Source organism: Notolepis coatsorum (genome assembly GCF_963971535.1).
Source record: "Notolepis coatsorum genome assembly, chromosome: 2".
In the NCBI taxonomy this organism is placed as follows: domain Eukaryota; kingdom Metazoa; phylum Chordata; class Actinopteri; order Aulopiformes; family Paralepididae; genus Notolepis; species Notolepis coatsorum.
Window position 1 is genome coordinate 20,346,713 of NC_140166.1, and position 21,547 is coordinate 20,368,259.

The 21,547-nt window shown below is 43.6% G+C and overlaps 1 protein-coding gene across 3 annotated transcripts in view; it reads right to left on the minus strand.

Annotated features, from left to right (window-relative positions):
- The window catches only part of LOC311223086 (regulator of G-protein signaling 3-like), a 162,538-nt gene that overhangs the window by 123,077 nt on the left and 17,914 nt on the right, over positions 1-21,547 (minus strand). The window lies entirely within an intron of this gene.

Sequence of the window (21,547 nt, forward strand, 5' to 3'; positions counted from 1 at the left end):
GTATCAGCATTTTGGGTCTATTTTACATTTCAAAAGCCCCCTCTGGAAGAATGGAGCACAAAAACGTAATTCAGAATGGTATAATGCAGATCGTAGACTGTGGGAATAATTTCAGGAAACGGGCTGTCATTTCTTTGCGGGGGCGTGGCGATGGTTCATCCGGCTAACTTGAACTTAAACCCTGCTCTCGACCAGGCTCAAACTTTTTGATCTGTTGTCATGGTGATTTAGACAATCCAGCTTCGGGGAACAGGAAGGTCCGGCTTAAGTCAGACTTGACCGAAAGTTATCCGGCTAACTCAGTTATCCAGGTACGGGGAACGGGGCCCTGGTCTGTTTGGGTTTGACCCTGTTGTCCTGCTGTAGCTCCAGATGGTTGTAGCTGAAGCTGCACAGGTGGCTGATGCTGATATGGTGCATGTGGTTGTTGCCAAGGTTGTGGCTGAGGTAGCACATATGGTGGTGGTCGATACTGTACAGGTGGTAGTGGCTGTATATATGGCTGTTTGGGTCTCACTGCTTGTGGAGGCCTCGGTTGTTGTTGTTGTTGTTGTTGCTGCTGAGGCTGCCGCTGTGGTTGTTGTTGTTGCTGTTGTGGTTGCTGTTGTTGCTGCTGCTGTTGGTGTTGCTGTTGCCGTTGTTGTTGTTGTTGTTGTTGTTGTTGTTGCTGCTGTTGTGGTTGCTGTTGTTGCTGCTGCTGCTGCTGCTGTTGCTGCTGTTGTTGTTGTTGCTGTTGTTGTTGTTGCTGTTGTTGTTGCTGTTGTTGTTGTTGTTGCTGTTGTTGTTGTTACTGCTGTGGTTGTTGTTGTGGTGTGTGCGCCCATGCATACTGGTCCAAGAGCTGTCTTTGCACAGGGGTTTTTGGAACAGCATTTATGGATGCATATTCTACCGGTGATTGCAATATCGGTAGTCCTTCTGAGGTGTCTAGAGCATGTGCTTGGTCAACATAATCATTCATACCATCCCTAGGTTGCATCTTGTACACATATCCGTCCTCTTGAGAGGATGGCTGGTTAATTTGAGATGGATACCTCATGGTTCTGGATGAGTTGGTTTGTGATGATGTCTCATAATCATCCAGTATCTTGAGTTTGGCCGTTGATACAGCCATGTCTGTGTCAAAGTCAATTTTATCCTTCTCAGCCTTTAATTTAGCCCTGGCTTTAGATTTTGATGGGGCCCTGGAAATGCTATCCTCTGGGCCTATTGTAGCCTGAAGGTCCCTTTCCAGCTTATCTTGAGTCTCTACTGGAGACTCTTGGATCACAGACTCAGTTGGACTTTGGGCTGGAGTTTGCCTTTCCTTATTCCCTTCCATCAACCATTTTTCCATATCGTTAACCCATGTATTAAATTCATCTATTCTTGGTTTATACCGTTGTGTTTCATCATCATCGTCATCCTGTAAATACAGCTGTACAGACTCATTTGCGATCTTAAAAGCACTGAGTGTCTTATTGAACAATGCCATGTCCGTTCTTACCCCTTGTTCATCCTTTGATATCATCATCGCACTAATCTCATTTTTCTTGCGGGTGCATGCTGCAAGCCTGGCTTTACGTGATGCCATTAATTGTTTCAGCTCAATTTCCGCGCCCGTCAAATCCATGTTATCCGTTTCAATATCTGACATCTTGTTTATATTTATCCACCAACTCTTAAGACAGCTTTATAATTATTTTATATTCCACAGCGCTGTGTGCGCGCGCCACGTACGTAGTAGTCTCTATTTCATTCATAAATTCTACTTACGCACGTTCCATTTGCTGTCCTCGGGAGGGAGGGTCCTCCACTCGCTGTGATTGGCGTTGATCAATCCTTCCTGCTGATCACAGCGATGTCCTCGGGCTGTGATCATTCACTGTGTGTGGCTGTGGTTGATCGATTCCTTCCTGCTGATCACAGCGATCTCCAAACACAACCAGTCTCCTGGCTCCTCTCTCAACAATGCTGGATCCTTGTCAGTCCTCTTGCGAGTCCTATTCGTCAGTTGTCACTTATTGACGCGCGCCTCTGCCTTGGGTCGCTATCAATAATCTGCGCGAGTCCTCTTTCACTTTATTGAAGCTCGCCTGGCTTCAATAAAAGCAATTTTCTGACTTAATGTAGCGGCACCTGGTAGACGGGGAGTCATTCCATACGCACTCCATCCAAATGATAGTCTCCACACATTGAGTTCCGTTATCAGATACCGACGTGGTGATCCGATTTATTTAGAAAATGTAGGTTACATGGGAGAGGTGATCAAAACGATCCTAAAGCGTCCTATAACCGTGGTTCTAATTGATCAAAGTGTTTCCTAAGATACAACTATTCTAAAACGTTCCCGAAGCGGTCAGAAAATGATATGCTTTCCCCGTCAGCTACCAACCCACAGCTGATCCCTATCACCCATTTTAATGATCTCCGCCGCGCCGTGGGCCGACCCACCTGACAGGTGCAGGTGATTCGCCCACAGTACAACAGAGTCCACCCAACGGGCGACACAGATAAACATAACATTCCCATAAATCATATCCTTCGATTGGAAATAATAATAACAATAATGATAATAATAATACTAATAATAATAATCTATAACAAAAACACTCATTCTGCCTTTACACCATGTGCTCTCTCGGTGCGGTCGGAGTACCTGTCTATTCGGGCCGATAGCAGGCGACTCTGTGGCCTGATCCGGCCTTCGTGCCAAAGAATATCCGGAGCTCTTGTCACTCCTGGGATATTGTGCTTCAGGCGTTTCGCCCTCCTCCTCACGCTAGTGGGTTGGAGGTGAGCCTTCACCTGTCGTGTCCTGTCCGGCGTGCACTGAAGGTTTACCTCAGGGCTTCCGATCAACTGTTTGTTTGTTACGGTGGCCCTCGCGCGGGTAAGGCGCTGTCCAAGCAGCACCTGTCACATTGGTTGTGCGAGGGCATTGCCCTTTGCTACACGTTGGCTGGACAGGTTCCCCCCGGGGGCGTCAGGGCGCACTCCACTCGTGGTGTGGTGGCCTCTGCTGCCCTGTTGGGGGGGGCCTCGGTGGAGGACATCTGTGCTGCGGCCTCCTGGTCCTCCCCGAGTCCTTTCATTAGGTTTTACCTCATGGACATGACTGGGGGTTCTGTCTCCCAGGCGGTCCTGAGGTCCGGGACCTCTCCTGCATCCCGCCATCAGGTGGGCTAGCAGGGGTGGGTGTGGACCGCGGGATGCTGTGTCACACATGGTCCCGCTTGCGCTGTGCGTTCGGGGGTGCCTGGTTCCCCTTTTTTTTGCACTTTGGTGGAGTTGACTGCCTCCCTCCCTTCGTTAGGACGGGCGGGTGGACGGGACTCCCCTCCTCCCTGGCTGGGGCTTACGGGCCCTCAGGGGGTGCATTTGTCGGGGCCACGCGTCCGCTCTGCCCTTTATCTCAGTAGGCAGAGCGAGAGGTGAAGCCAGATGATATATAACGTAAGGTTATCCTATAACCCTAGTTATATGAATACTGGCTGAGCGGTAGGCTTGGGCGGTATAATTTTTTTCATACCGTCATACCTTTCTGACATAATACCCCGGTATACGGTATATGACGGTATGACTTTCATTTTCATCAGCGGGGGGGGGGGGGGGGGCGGAGCTAACGATATACTCGTTATCACCATACACAATGCTTATATTGAAACACGTTGACATTAGGGCCGTTCTTTCGTCCTAAAAGTGCACTTTCTTCAACCTCAAACCTAAATTCCTTAGCAACCCGTGTTACCAAGTAAACAAATCACGGAACGATGGCCAGTTAGCCAGCAGCAGCCTAGTGCTACTAATGTTAGCTCCCGGAATGATGGCCAGTTAGCCCGCACCAGCCTAGTGCTACTAACGCTAGCTCCCGGAACGATGGCCAGTTAGCCCCCACCAGCCTAGTGCTACTAACGTTAGCTCCCGGAACGATGGCCAGTTAGCCAGCAGCAGCCTAGTGCTACTAACGTTAGCTCCCGGAACGATGGCCAGTTAGCCTGCACCAGCCTAGTGCTACTAATGTTAGCTGGATGTTGGATGTTTTCCGCTTATGGAAATCGAACTGGGAAGGGTGAGGCGTGACCACTTCCGGCGTAATATAGAGGACGCATGGGAGTGGCGTGGTCACGTGCAAGTGGGTGCATTTGTTTTGTTCCCCAGAGCACACTAGGTGCTGGAGATAATGGGTTATCTCAGTAGGCAGAGCGAGACGCTCAGCCAGTATTCATATAACTAGAGTTATAGGATAACCTTACGTTCTATTTTCTATATGTGTAAACCAGGTAAAGATAGCAGAGGCTACAACCACAAATATCATTTAAATGACATGGGTAAACCAGGGAAGCATTTGGAGGGGAAATATGACGCAACCTAAGGGTATCAAAATGGTGTTGCTGATTGTAAATGGTATGAACAATCCAAGCAAAAGGAGTAAGGTGATGACGAAATTTAAAAAGGAGGAGATGCAAGTTATTTTTTTTTACAAGAAACACATCTAATAGCACAGGAACATGAAAGGCTGAAGAGATTTGGTTATGAAAATACGTTTTACAGTTCTTTTAAACAGAACTTGAGGAGGGGAGTAGCTATATTAATTAGAAACTCGTGAAGTTTGAAATGATAAAAGAAATAAGGGACACCGAGGGGAGATATGTGGTGGTGAAGGGAAAAATGGAAGGACAAATGGTAACACTGATCAATGTATATGCCCCACCGGATAGTGAGAGATATCTTTTTGAAAAAATTGTTGATATCATAGCAATAGAAATGGAAGGGATTCTAATATGTACGGGTGATTTTTATGTGATACTGAACTATGACATGGACACCACAAGTACAAAGAAATGGAGGACACACATCAGCAAATATATGAATATACAAATGACAGAAATGGGAATTACGGATGTGTGGAGAGAAATGCACACATTAGACAGAGAATACACACATTACTCACACCCACACACAACGTATTCACAAGTACTTTCTCATAGGGCTGGGCGATATGCAAATAAATCATATCGCGATAACGATATGATAATGTTATCATATTTCTCGATATCGATAATTATCGAATTGTTATAAGTATAATTTTTTTTTTTTTTTTTAACAACAGATGTATGTTTATTTTGCAGCAATTCTTTGTCATTGCCGCCATCTTTAGTGTTACATCCCCTCACACTCCAGTTCTCAGGCTGCAGCTGGTTTAAAAGCGAAAGTAAACCGGCTTCCCTGCTGGCTGTGGCTCCAGGGGAGTTGAACAGTTCTGGCTCTGCTAGTTTATTTTCTATCTTTTGGCGCTTTTTTGCACCGTGACTCATGACTGGAGTCTAGTTCTGCTAGCACACATAGCCTACTGTGTACAGACGGTTTCAAACTGTATTTTAAATTAGAAAGCAAACAAAATAAATGGACAAGAGAAAAATAAATCTCAATTTGGTCAGTATTGTCATTTGGACAAGCAAAGCCATTACTTTAAGTTGCAGGCAAGAAAGACAAGTCTGTCCACTGTCTCTGGTTTTAAAACTGCCCTGTTGCAGGTCACAAAAAAAATAAAAATAAAAATATAAAAAAATAAAAAATAAAAAAAACGATTTTTAGATTTTTTTTTATTTCGATATTCGATATCGATTATTAAAATATATCGCGATATTTATCATTATCGTTATATCGCCCAGCCCTACTTTCTCATGACAACGGGGGACAGATGCAGGGTGAAGGACTGCAGGATAGGGGTAGCAGACATATCAGACCATAGTGCGACATATCTGACAGTGGATCTCAAAAGTAGACGGAGAAGCACAGTCTGGAGGCTGAACGTAGGGCTATTAAATAGAGTTGTTCCAATACCGATACCAGTATCGGAAATGCCTCCGATACAGCCTAAAATGCTGGTATCGGTATCTGCGAGTACGCCGAAAGTCTAGCCTCCGATCCCATATGATGTAATTTGTCAACAACACGTGCTGTATCCTCCTGCTGAGAGTGAGCATTATAAAACAAACATGTTTTTAATCGACCGTGAATTAAAGTGTCAATGCTGTTCATCATTTTAACAGCAGATACTTTCTTAAATGCCATCGTCCCAACAGAGCGGTGTTGACGGGGAGCTCTGATGTTTTCGCTTGCTGGTGTTATTAGCATTAGCTGAAGAGCTAACCGAAAAGCTAGTTTTAGCTTTAACTTTTGCTTGGCTAAAGTTGGGGCTATTCATAATCCAGCAATAATGGCTGCAGACCTGCAAGCAAAGTACAGCAAGTTAGCAAAGGAGTATTCCAAGGTAACTTTAAATCACTTTTTCACCAGTAACATTACATTGTCTTTCCATCTAGCTCACGCTAACTGGCTAACCTAGCTCACGCTAACGTCGACCTCTCACACACAATTAATGACATGTTGCGGACAGCCATACCGGTGACAATGTTTAGCTTTTAGTGCTAAAGGATAAGAGTCTGAGGCGGAGTCTCAAAAGAGAATATTGAATATTTATTGTGCATTAAAAATCACAACATAATCGTTACTACTAGTTATGGCGGCTGGGTGGCGCAGCAGAGATTGCGCTTGTCACCAAAGGGAAGTCGGGGGTGGTAATCTAGCGTTGTGGACAGCGACTCCTACAGGTCAGGTCAGGGCGCCTGCACAGTAAAAGACAGGAAGTGGTGAAGGTAGTGTGACCTCCCACGCGTTACACTTCACCAATGAGAGTCCGCGCTGTCAGGTGAAAAGAGAGCCGCTGGCTGTCTCCGCTTGTGACGGAGGAAGCATGTGGTAGACCTCAGGGCTCCCTTGACCGACCAGTGGGGGGCACAGGCATGCAACGACCAGGTAGGGGAGAGTGTAATTGGCATAACGACTCAATTGGAATGGGAGGAAAAACACAGAAAAATCAGGAGGAGAAAAAGAGGAGAAAAAATAAATAAAAACGTTACTACTATTCAGAGCCTCTGCTACTAGCTAACTGAACCGGAGCACCTGGATAGTGCAACAACGTATAACGTCCGTACGGACCAATGTCCCAACAACCGTTCCGTGGGTGAACTCATTGAGCATAGTTGTCAATTAATGATACTAATACTAATCTATACAATCACCTGTTGTTGAATAAATACCATTACTTTCTAGTTATTACTAAAAAACAGTACATATAAAACTGTATCTGTAGCTGTAAAAAATTTATAAAAAATAAATTGTTTTATAATTTATATAATATAAAAAAGAAAATTATGTATGCACTGGTATCGGATCAGTATCGGAATCGGCCGATACCCAAAGCTTAGGTATCGGATCGGGAAGGAAAAAATGGTATCGGAACATCTCTACTCTACTATTAAATAACAAGGGTTTAGTAAATGAAATAAAAAGGGGACATAGCCAGATACAAGGAGGAAAATGACAACGGGGAGGTAGATCCGAACATTTTATGGGATGCACTGAAGGTAGTAATACGAGGCAAATTGATAGCGAAGACAGCACTACTTAAGAAAGCCAGAATGGAGACGTATCAAAAACGAATAGGAAAGAACTAGAGAAGAAACACCAAAACTCGAAGGACCAGGAGACACTTAGGGAAATCAAAGATGTGAGGGGAAGAATAAACAGGGAACTACTGACAGAAATAGAAAAGAAAGCAAGATATATGAAACAGACATACTCTGAGGGAGGACCGAAAGCGACTAGACTTTTGGCTAGAAGGATTAGGACACAACAAAACCTAAACACGATACATACAATAAGGGATACAAATACTAACAAGATATTGAGAGAGCCAACTGAAATAGAGAAGACACTTGAAGAATATTATACGGCACTATACACACAACCGATAGCGGCAGAAGAAGGGGAAATATTAAATGCAGAAATCACAGAACAAGAAGTAGAGGATGCAATTAGTAGAGCAAAGAATAGCAAATCTCTGGGTAGTGACGGATTCCCATCATAATTCTACAAGACATTTAGACAGGAACTGACTCCCATATTAGAAGCAGCATTTAGACACACGATGAAAGAGGGCATAATGCCACCCTCATGGAAAGAAGCCATAATTACCACAATACCAAAAGAAGGAAAGGATAAAGAGCTATGTAGCAGTTTCAGACCAGTGTCCATACTTAACGTGGATTATAAAATGTATACATCGATAATATCCAAAAGATTCGAGACATTTATGCCAGACATCATAGACGAAGATCAGACCGGATTCATTAAAGGAAGACAGACGCAGGATAATATAAGGAAGACAGTGCAGATAGTAGAGGAGATACAGAAGGAAGGAGGTAGTGCAGTACTGGTTAGTCTAAACGCAGAAAAGACGTTCGACAGTGTGGGCTGGGTATTTCTATACAAGGTGCTAGAGAAATTTGGATTAGACAAAGACGCTATGAGAACAATTAAAGCACTATATCAGGAACCGACAGCAAGGATTAAAGTGAATGGCAGCCTGATGGACCGAATCAAACTAGAGAGGGCTACCAGACAGGGTTGTTGTCTTTCGCCGATGCTCTTCGATGTATTTATCGAACCACTGGCGCAACTAATTAGACAGACTAAGAACATCAAAGGGTTAGAGATAAAGGGAACAGAACATAAAGGTCGCAGATGACGTGATAGTATATATGAGACAGCCAGACACAAGCTTCCCAGTACTGATGGATTTACTGAAAGAATATGGGCACTATTCAGGATATAAGCTTAACGTGACAAAGACACAGACCTTAACATGGAACTATACTCCAACGACAGAAATGAGGGAAAAGTACAGAATTAGATGGGACATGGACAAGATTAAATACTTAGGGGTGAACATCACAAGAGGAGTGGGGAAACTGTTTGATGCAAACTATATACAGATTAATCAGAACATTAAGAGAGACTTAGAAAGATGGACAGTAATGCCCCTAGACTTGAACTCAAGGATACCCCGGGTGGCCGGGTAGTGCAGCGGACTAAGTGTCTGTCTACCACCACAGAACCAGTGGGATCGAATTTACAGCTATGGTGCCTCCGGCTTGGCCGACCGTCCATACTAACACAATTGCAGGGCTCTACAGTGCGACCATATTGCTCGCATATGCCCCTAAAAATATGTGTGTGCGAACCTCAAAAATCAATTACGCGCACGGTGTGCGACTGCAGATTACAGCCTTCAGTCGTACTTTTTATTTCTCCGCTGAGAATCGTTAAAAAACTACAAGTCCCACATTGCACTCAAGCCAACGGTCCAATCACAGTAGAGTGAAGTGACTGGTTTCATGGGAAATAAAGCAAATGACCAATCGGAAGCTCTCATTTTGCTTGTTTACTTCCTGAAACTCCGCCATTGCGATCAGGGCTCTCGTTTTCCGAGACACTAACTTATTATAGTATCTCTCTTACCAATAGCAATATATTTTAGAACACCTAGATTGATCGATAGCAATATAACGTTAATGCAACAAAACGAATGCCTTGCTTTGTTAATCATAACGTTGATGCAGTAGCGTATGTCGGTGTGTTGGCTGTAACGGACATGACAATAACATAACGTGTACACATTAAAATTGCGATAATCTATTCTAACATTTTCAAATCGATGCAGTTGAATTTCCCCCTTAGGATCGATGCATTGTTACACCCCTACACCAAAGTCACTGGCCCACTGTGTATCTGTGTGTATAATAACTTGGCTAGCGTTATCAACAGCAGAGATGGGCAATAGGGTCCAGCTGCAGCGCCGGACGGCCGGAGTACAAGCAGTGTGATGTAATTGGCAGACTCGACTGTCAATCAATGGTCTACCTGACACGCAAACTCATAAACAATGTTTCTGTACTGGAGGTGTACAGTATTTCAATAGGCAATCCTGAAAGGATTATTTTTCTAGAAGAGCAACACAGCCAAAACATAGGCATTGTATGCATAAAAGGGGCAAAAGCTAAAGTTAAGTGACTGAACCTTTTGTAGCAGTAGTTTGATTTGATAGTTTATTTGATAGGGACAGCACATGTACATCAAGTACAAAATACAAAATGTAAACATGCAGGGTTGTAGCAAGGATAGGGAACTATTTAACAATTGCTAGATCCAATCACCAAATTCACTTTAAATATATGGAACACAGTAGTAAAAACACACAAGTTAGAAAAATAATCCAAGGTCTTGAGATGGGTAACACACGGCAATAAATTCAAGCCGGGGATAGGAGACCATGGATTCAAAAGATGGGAAAGGGGGGGGGGGGGGGGGGGGGGGGTAACAGCGATATGTACAATGATAGAAAAAGGAGAAATGCAGACCCTACAAAAACTGAAAGAAAGATTCGGACTAGAGAATAAAGACCACTTTAGATATCTAGATTAGAGACTATTACAACAAAGAAATAAGAGGAGACAAGGACGAAGAACAGAATGGAATAATTAGGATAATAGTAAGGGCATATGAAGGGAAGAAAGGCAGGGTCATATCAGCAATGTACCAAGCAATAATGGACAGCAAGGGTGTTACAACCAAATACATAAAAGAAAAATGGGAGAAGGAACTAGAGATCGAGATTACAGAGGAGGAATGGTACAATATATGCAAGGTACAGCACTCAACTACTGGTTCAAGGGTATGGAGGGAATTTGGATGGAAAAACATAATTAGATTCTTTATAACACCAGAGATAAAAGGCAAATATGCACCAGCACAGAAACCCTGTTGGAGAATGTTTGGAAAAGAGGGAGCAAACACACACATATTCTGGGAATGTCAGAAAATAAGAAATTATTGGGAAGGAGTAGGAGAGACAATAAACTAAATAATACGATACGAAATACCACAGACAGGTTTAGTGCTGTATCTAGGGAATCTGACGCAGGAAGATATACAGGGGGAAGACAAATATCTGATAAAGATACTACTAGTGGCAAGTTGGCAACCAGGAAAGCAATAACCAGACTGTGGTACAAGGAAGATCCACTGACTAAGGATCAATGGGTAGGAATAGTAGAGGAGATACAAGAAATGGAGAGAATCACACATATGCTGAGGCTACAGGATGAGAAATTCAGAACAAGATGGGAAAAATGGGAGGAATATAAAACAATTAGGAATGACACCACAGAAGAAGGCAGGAACTAAGAGAAGAAATGTAAATGTAAATATACAATGTAAATACAAGGAAGTCAATGAACCCATGTCATATTTTATTTTGCTTTTCTTTTTTGTTTGTTTTGTTTTATGTCTAATGGCTTGTTGTTTATGTACATCTGTTGAAAAATGAATGTTCAAAAATCTAAAGAAATGCAAATAAAAAAATGTGTTTAAAAAAAGTGATTAACACTTTAACTGCCGAAAACGCCGGAACTCGTCATTCCCCGCCATGCTCAAGTTGCCGAGGACGCCGTAACTCGTCTTTGATATCAATATTTCAAAAATCTGTGATCGAAATCATATTTCCCCTCCGCAGCCTTGACACACAGTGCTGATCTCCTCTCAACCCTCTAGCGGTTCAAGAGCGCCATCTGGTGGCCGATCGGCAGATCGAAACCGGATATCAACCTTTGAACCGGCAGGACTCACTCCATATGGGGTCCGGGCACTCGCTAATGTTAGAGAGACTCCGTCTTCACACAGTGAACATCGATCGGTGGAAATAACTCGAAAAAACAACATGATTTGGACATACTATTATACAACCTGGAAATGGATCGGGTATTTCGACATCCCATAATGGAAAACTGTCTACTCCACGCTGATCGCCCAACGGCCCGAGGAGACTGGGGTGAGTTTTAGCGTGTAGTATTACCGTGTTCGATATAAACTGCTATGATGAACATATGACCCACATTAGATGAATGGTATAACGTTGCCCACGGAATTATAAATGCCCCCTCGCCCATCCGGTCAACATCAGATGACGTGTAGTAACTCCTAGAAGTACATCCAGTTGACATTTTTTATCTTGCACAGATTCCTACCAAACTGTATTTGATCATCAATATAATGCATTTGGGGCTATAAATCACGTTCTGGAGAAAGCTGCAGAAAGAGATGAAAACATACTTATACTTTAGACCATATTTTAGTATGAAAATGTGAATGAAAAAGTTTAACGTTGCTACACCATGAACAATACATATAGGACATTGAATGGGCCCTAATAATGGCAATCTAGCAATAGAATTTAAAAAGTTATAGCCCTGCAAAGAAGGGGAACTTCTCCATGTTAAATAGAGCTGGCAAGGGATGGTATATCATGAATTTAACCCATGGCAATCAAAGTGTTAATCTGATTAATTTTTTTTTTTTTTTTTTAATTAAATCCACTTTCTTTAATGAAAATAACTCGTCAGTTTCATCAACAAGTAAGAAAGTGATGGTGACGTCTTGATGGAGCACCGAGCGGATGCAGATATGCTACATAATTTATGATAAATGTTGTTATAAAAAAAATTATGACGAGTCATATACTATAATAGTATAATACTATAATATTAGTGTAGCCTAATCTTTATCTGCAACTGTGAAGAAAACTCCCATTGGTTTAAACAGAATGAATAGAAGAAATATATATAGTAAAAATCAAACATGTTTAATTATTTAAAATTACAAATTCAAATTGATTTAGAATTAGAATGTCAACGTTATGAACGAAGCTTCGAACTATTCGGTACAGCCCTAAAATGTGCTATATAAATGCACCATTTACACAGCACTGAGTCCGCCCTCGTAAAGGTACTGAACGACCTATTCCTCATCACAGACTCTGGGAAATGTGCTGCACTGGTCCTCCTCGACCTAAGTGCAGCCTTCGACACGATCGACCACACCATCCTCATTAACCGCCTCCAGCAGGGGGTGGGCATCACAAACACCGCCCTGGCTTGGTTCAAGTCCTACCTGGAAAACAGAACGTAAGGTTATGTATATAACCAAGTTCTATGAATTCTGGTGACGCTCAGCGTCAGTCTGCACGCACTTCACTTCGTGCACGAGCACTGAATAAAAAATTCCACAATTACCTTTACATACCAACATTCGTCTGGCCACACCCCTATCCGCTTACCTTCATAAGCAGGTGTGTGGTCACCTACTCGCCTCCTTCCCAAACGTTCACCACAAGGCGAGATCAAGGGCCGCAGCGCCGTCCTGACGCTGAGCGTCACCAGAATTCATAGAACTTGGTTATATACATTTACATTTACATTTACATTTACATTTAGTCATTTAGCTGACGCTTTTATCCAAAGCGACTTACAAGTTCTGTACGACAAGCCATCAGGAAGGGCACAACTCTATCAGCTGAGCAACAATGTTCATCAAAGTGTTGAGTGCTACAGTGTAGGTTAGTTTATTAGGACAAGTGCATGACAGTACGGTTAGTTAGGGTTAGATTTTTTTTTTTTTTGTAGTTTTTTTTTTAAATTCAGATAATAATAATAATAATAATAATATACATAACCTTACATTCTATTTCATTCTGGCCTCCGCTCAGCGTCAGTCTGCACAAGAGGAGCTGAGCGGAAGCCAGAAGCTCGACAAATGTACCCCGCTGAGGCCCCCCACAACCATCAGACCGGGGAGGACCGAGCCCCCCGACCCTCCCTAATGGAGGGATACCCTCCCTATTGGAGGACGGGAGGGAGACGGATCCGACCGTGCGAAGAGGAACTCAAGCAACTCAACGCACAGGGTGAGCAGATCGTGGCTTGACCCCACGACTACACACACGCACAACCCGCATGCCACCAGGGAACGAACGGAAGGAACAACCCTTGTTACTGCCCCCAAAATCACGGGGTCAAGAGCAACTCAACCCGGTGGCAAGGCCGTAGCAGCGGAGCGCGAAGGAAGACCCAGACCCACTGAAGGGACTGGATCCCCTGGAAAAAGGGGGGCCCGGAGGTCAATGACGCCAGGCATCAAGACCCCACCAGGCGGTCACTTAGTGACACCGCCCCCCACATCGCCAGCGTATTCGGACAGGGCCCCTCCAAGAGCGGGCCCTTTCCCCCCAATAGTACACCGCCTGGCACACTGACCCTGCAACACAGGCAGTCAGCATGGCCATAAAGCATTCAAAAGGTTAACCAACGGAAGCAGGCAGCGCACCGGGGAAACCAGGCAACAGGCTGTAGACCCGAGCCTGGAGCACTGCGGACGAGACAGGCGCCAAAGGGGTCAACTGAAAACAGCACCCCCGGCGGAAGGGGCGTATGCTGGCGTTGTTGCGCACCATGACAAAGCCTCCATCAAAAAAAACCCACGCAGGGGGGTCGAGGCAGAGAAGGCTGACACGATTGGCAGACGTCATGAACATGCAGGGGCACACTCAACCGGGTAACCCGGGAGTTGACTCTGCTCCAACACACCAGGGAATCAACCACCCTCTTGGTACCACATACGGTGGTTGTTCCTATAACCCATCAAGAAAAAAGGGGTTATCCCAGGCCTACGGTTTCAACGAAACATTACTTCGGACCGGGCCCGGCGGCTCGGGAAGCACACAGGGTTACCAGAGGAGGTCCAGAAGACCACCCCAACAGCCCCCTCTTCGCCATGCGTGAGAGAGGAGCCAAAGAAAGGAGAACCAGCCCCTTATAATAGTGCCAGGTACAACGTGTACCCAACAAAGGGTCTCCATAACGCCTAACCCCGTGACACCCGGGCCGACCCGGCATTTTTCCCCCCGAAAAAAGCACAAGTCCCTCAGGGTACCAGAACAGCAGATCTGCATCCCCGGCTGACAACGGGTTAACTGACCTGGACCAGCGCGACCAGAACCAGTCCCGTGCCCTAACCACGCCGACATGCCCACTCCAGGAGAGGGGGCAGGTATGCGTGTTGATCTAAAACATGAAAAGAGGGCGCCACGCAGACGGTCCTATTTATACCGCGCTCAGTGGCCCACCCCAAGGGCGTGAGACCCCTCTACCTATGTTCTGATCTATTCCGTTAACATCCCCCAGATATGAACGAGAATCCGTCGAGACCCAGTAACAGGCTCTCGGAAGAGGAAAAAATCCTCCATCCCAGTTGCCCTATAAAAACGCTGTTTTAATAACAAGCAACCAAGGCGTACTAGCCTCCCGCATGATTCTTAACAGAAACACCCCGAGCCAGCACTATGTATGCGTCGGGACCCAAAACATATCAATGGACAGTCTAACCAGACCCCACATTGATCCTTCAAGGCGCCTGGGAGAACGACAAGAAGGTTGTCGTGCTTCATATTCTCCACTCTTTTTTGTTAAAAAAAGAAAGAAACACCGACTGACATGAATCCCACGTGACGCAGCCGAGTTTTTTTTTTTTTTTACATTTTCACATCCCGCCACCCTCACCACAGAGGAGAGACGGAACTCCTCAGAGAGACTTCCCACGTGAGCCATAGATTGAAAAGTCACGGTAACATTGAGTCATGTGACCAACCGAATCAAGTTACACGGATCTACCTACCACTCACTCACCACAGATGACCCCACTGGCTTAACCCAACTAAAAGACTGTCTGGGAGATATCAAGGAGTGGATGTCACAAAACTTCATGCAGTTAAACGAGAGCAAAACTGAAATAACTCTCATATTTTCAAGACTGGACTATTGCAACACCCTCTATTCTGGTGTGGCAGACAAATACATAAACCGCCTCCAACTCATCCAGAACGCAACCGTCAGGCTCATGACGGGCACCAAGATGAGGGACCACATCTCCACAGTCCTTGCATCCCTACACTGGCTCCCGGTAAAACAACACATTCATTTCAAGATCCTCATGTTCACATACAAAGCCATAAACGGTCTCGCCCCAGCCTATATCCACCTTCAAATCTCGCCTCGTTCTCCCTAGCCTTCAACCCCCCCAAAATAAAATTTATTATTATTATATAAAAGAACTCCTGGTCCAATCAGCCAGCTCCAGATCCCTCAGATCAAACAACCAAATCTGCCTTAAAATCCCACACACAAGACTGGTGACGAAGGGAAACCGGGCATTCGCAGTCGCAGCACCAACACTCTGGAACACGCTCACACTCAACTTAAAATCTGCAAACACTCTACGGACTTTTAAGGCCATGGTCAAAACCCACCTTTTCGCCATAAAGAATTCACGAGCTAGTTTTTGTATTATAGTATGACTGGTGTATTATGTCTGTCCGTTCTCTATCTACTTGGTTGGCCTGCATGTATTTTTTCTGTTTTCGTATTGTTCCTGTCTTTCTGTTTTTCTTTCTTTCCCGGGCTGCGCCCCGGGCCGATGTAACTATTGGTTGAGGGGCGCAATATAAATAAATGTATCATATCATATTACCATTTACCACTACTAACCTACACCGCTACTAAGATACTACTAACCTGCACAACTCCTAGCCTACTAACCTGCACCACTACTAACCTATCAATCTACATTGGCTCTGAACGGCATGACCAGTGTGTGGAAATCCAACCTCCCCCGTCAAATCAAGCTCAACTTCTTTCATGCAACAGTTGAGTCTGTCCTTTTGTATGGCAGTGAATGCTGGACCTTGAAGCCCACCCTGCAGAAGTCCTTGGATGGGTGCTACACCAGAATGATGCGTGTGGTGCTCAACATCAACAGGGATGAGCATGTCACTAATGCAAACTTGTATGGGGGGTGCTAAAGGTGAGCGATAAAGTGGCAGTCAGGAGAATGAGGCTGGCAGGTCACTGCCAGAGACACCATGAGATGCCAACCAGCAAACTTGTACTGTGGGAACCAACACACAGGCATCGATCACGAGGACGTCCCACGTTAACCTACGTGGACGTACTCAGGAGAGATGTGGGAACAGAAAGCACCGGCGAGCTAGCCAGATGCATGGAGGATCGGGATGACTGGAAGCACCGATGGAGGGCCCGTCCGAGGACGACCTAGAGATAGATAGATAGAATCTACATTACTGCTAACCTACACCACTACTAACCTATTATTTACTAACCTACACCACTATTAACCTACTAACCTACACCACTACTAACCTACACCACTATTAACATACTACTAACCCGCACAACTACTAACCTACTAGCCTGCACCACTACTAACCTACTAACCTACCAATCTACATTACTACTAACCTACACCACTACTAACCTACTAACCCACCACTACTAACCTACACCACTACTAACCTACACCACTACTAACCTACACCACTACTAACCTACTAACCCACCACTACTAACCTGGTAGAATCGCTGTCTGAATATAGACATAGAGATGATAGAATCACTGTGACAATATAGATATAGAGATGATAGAATCACTGTCAAAATATAGATATGGAGATGATAGAATCACTGTCTGAATATACAGTAGATATAGAGATTATATAATCGCTGTCAGAATATAGATAAATAGATGTCAGAATATATATATATAAAGATGATAGCATCACCGTCAAAATATAGTTATAAAGATGATAGAACCAATGTCATAATATTAGGGATGGGTACCTTTCACATTTGAACCGATACCGGTACCGGTACCTGTGAATCGATACCGGTACCCAACGGTACCTTTTTTCGGTACTTTAGTCTCAAGAAATTTAATTTACCTACCTCAGTCGTAAAAAAAAATCCAAACTTCAAATAACTACAATTTCGACAGTTTTCGGCTTGTCATTGCTCGGACTGCTTTGTTGTTGAATCAAGTCAAATCCTAGGTAAGCATATATTGTGCGTGTGAACGTTGACATGAAAAAAAAAAAAAAAAAAAAAATATATATATAATAATAAAAACACTTTTTTTTCGGTTTCTCACTTGATTCGATACTCGGTAGTACCGACGTGTTTCGGTTCGGTACCTCAAAAGTACCGAATTCGGTACCCATCCCTACATAATATAGACATAGAGATGATAGAATCACTGTCACAATATAGATATAGAGATGATAGAATCACTGTCACAATATAGATATAGAGATGATAGAATCACTGTCACAATATAGATATAGAAATGATAGAATCAATGTCACAATATAGATATAGACATGATAGAATCAGTCACTGGCTGTCAGTGAGAGAAAGGGGAGGAGGAGCAGAAGACAAGAAGAGGAGGATAGGAGAAGATGAGGAGATAGTGAGAGAGAAAATAAGGGAGAAATGAGAGGAGATACTAGAAGAGGTTGAATAAAAGAGAGGCGAGGAAGGGAAGGGAGGAAAGGAGAGCAGGGTTGGAGAGGAGGAGAGGTAAGGAGATAGGCGAGAGGAGAGGAAAGAGGAGGAGAGGTGGAACGGAGAGAGGGGGAGATGTGAGGAGAGGGGGAGAGAAGGAGAGGAGAGGAGAAAGGAGGGGAGGGGGAGGTGCTCTAGTGTGTATTGACATGATGTTAGTGTCGTTTTCATCAGTCAGTAAGCAGGTCAGACCTGATGTAGCGGAACTAACGGACTGATGTTGAAAACACAATTAGCTGGAAAAACATGTGCCAGCGGTGTGTGTGTGTGTGTGTGTGTGTGTGTGTGTGTGTGTGTGTGTGTGTGTGTGTGTGTGTGTGTGTGTGTGCGTGTGCGTGTGTGTGAGAGAGAGAAGAGTAGAGAGTATTATTCTATAGTTTATCACATATTAATGATTGAGTCTTTATAGTGAATGTTTAAGCATTACATCATGAGACAGAGTGGGTTATAGAAATTAGATCACGCCTATGGGTGGTTGTCTGTCTCGTGATGTAATGCTTTTATACAATGGCCGAATTCATCCAACCGTATCGCTATACAACAAAACACACATTAATTGAAGATTTATTGACAAAACCATCTGCAGAAAAAGTAGTTCCAAAAATAAAAAAAAAGTGAAGTTGCCTCCGTGTGGAAGCAGCTCGCAGGTGCGCTGTTTCAAGGCAAGAATGCAGTGAGCGTGGGTTATTGGTTTGATTGATTGCAAATTTTATTAATGTCCGCCTTGTTTCGAACTGGTTAAGAACTGTTAAGAACTTCATTCTTAGATGCTTCTATAGAAAGTAGGTTAAAAAAAATAAAAAATCTTTGCCCTATAGGACGCAATTTCTTTTTTTTAACCTACTTTCTATAGAAGCAGCTGGGAGGTACACTGTTTTAAGTGAGCGTGGGTTATTGAATTGATTGATTGATTGATTGATTGAACATTTTATTAATGTCCGCCTTGTTTCAAACTGGTTAGGCTTAGGCCCTCTTTCGAAGTCGCCCTCTTTCGAAGTCGCCCTCTTTTGAAGTTGGTTATGCTTAGAGTTTGGAATCAGGGCTGGTGGTCTATCGCCCTGCTCTAAAGATAAACTCTAAGCATAACCGACTTCGAAAGAGGGCGACTTCGAAAGAGGGCCTAAGCCTAACCAGTTTGAAACAAGGCGGACATTAATACAATTTTCAATCAATCAATCAATCAATTCAATAACCCACGCTCACTTAAAACAGTGCACCTCCCAGCTGCTTCTATAGAAAGTAGGTTAAAAAAAACATTTGCCTCACATAGGGCAAAGAAAACGTATTTTTTATTTTTTTTACCTACTTTCTATAGAAGCATCTAAGAATGAAGTTCTTAACCGTTCTTAACCAGTTCGAAACAAGGCGGACATTAATAAAATGTGCAATCAATCAATCAATCAATCAATTCAATTCAATAACCCACGCTCACTTACAACAGCGCACCTCCGCGTGAGCTTGTGTTATTGGTTTGATTGATTGATTGCTTGAACATTTTATTAACAGTGAAATGCATGTCCTTTTGACGAATGGCATCTAACAACAGACTTCGCGTGATATTTATTTTGTTCCACAATGACTCATGACCCACCAATTACATAATCCAACATTGTGTAAGAAACTAACACATTCGGCGTGACAGAATCGTTTTTGATTTAGTCGTTATGACGCTTTCAACATATCCATTCGTAAAGATTATTGTCCGCCATCTTGCTTTCATTTCTAAAACCACGAACGGCGGAGTGATTGTAATTCAGTTGTGGGCGGGTTCTGGGATCACTAGCGGGGGTTATAACCACGTTTAACTTGACTGTTTCAGCCAATCAGAATCGATAAATGTGCATGCCATTGTATAATTTCCAACAACCCCCTCACCACACACACACACACTCTCTACATTAACCCTAACCACTAATTACTCAATCACACTCAACTCAATCACCGTGCTGTTCACACTACACGACTCAATCACTGTGCTGTTCACACTACACGACTCAATCACTGTGCTGTTCACACAACACGACCAGGGATCTTGAAATCGTTGAGATGTCGTTGTGGTTTCAGACTACATGAGACAAACTTCATTTTGTCACAAAAACACGGGCAAGATGTGACACAGGTTTTGGTCATGGAGGTATTTGTTTAGGTCAGTGGAATACACTGGAGAAAGCACAAGGCAAGGTTTTAGTTTTTCTACTGCTCTGAGAGAATGAGCTGTCATCATGTCGACTCTCATTTTTCCCATGGGCTGTATAGTAAGCTATTTCCAAGATCTCCATCATATTACCTTATAAACACCTGTAAGACCATGATATTAACTTATAAACACATAGAATGCCACACTATTACCTTATAGAGACACCTATTAAGATATTACCTTATATACATCTATAGCAGTGGTTCCCAAAGTTGCAAGATGATTTCCAGAATGTATTGATTTCATAAAAATTTAAAATTAAATATATATATATATATATTTTTTTTTGCAGTCAGGCCACTGAACTTAGAAGCAGGCCAGGACAGTGTTTCTAGTTGCGGCAGCGCGATAATTAGATAATCTAGGTGGGGAACAACCAGGAGATCACTGCAACAGAGGGTAACGCAGTCTAAACTCACACAAGTTGGAGAACTATCTCTCTCAAAGGGAGCCGCATGTGATTGGTGGAGGCGGGACCATTACAAAAAAACTAAAAATCAATCAAAATCAGTGTTGTTGCTAATCATTGACATTGACAGTGAGTAAAGGGTACAAATTCAAATATTCCTTCTTTCCTTCTTTGTAACAAAAATTTTCCTGGTGGGGAACCCCCAGACCCCCCGCTTAAAAAGTGGCCTGACTGGGGCTATATTTCGCACTATATTTCCTGGCCTGAATCATTTCCCCAGTCCGGCCCTGTTTAAAAGCCTCCAATGCTTAATAGTGTGTGTGCGAGGGGCGCCCCAGTGGCGAACCACATAGCGCGCTCAGCCGCGACACGGGCGACCCGGGTTCGATTCCCGAATCCGTCGTTATTTCCCGAATGTCTTCCCCCACTCTGTCTCCCATTTCTCCTCTGTCTCTCCTTACTGGACTGCCCAGTAGTAATAAAGCGATAAAACGCCAAAAAATAAATCTTAAAAAAATAGTGTGTGTGCGTTTGAATGTTTACATGTTTCAACCACCTCCTATAATAGTGGGGGTGGCGGCTCTCTGAAAACTTTGGGAACCCCTGATCTATAGGACCATGTTATTACTTACATGATATTAAGGTATAAACACCTATAAGACCATGTTATTACCGTATAGACACCTATAAGACCATGAATATGACCTTATATACATCTATAAGACCATGCTATTACCTTATAGACACATAAAACCATTACATTACTTTATAAAAACCTATAAGACAATGCCATTACATTATATACACCTA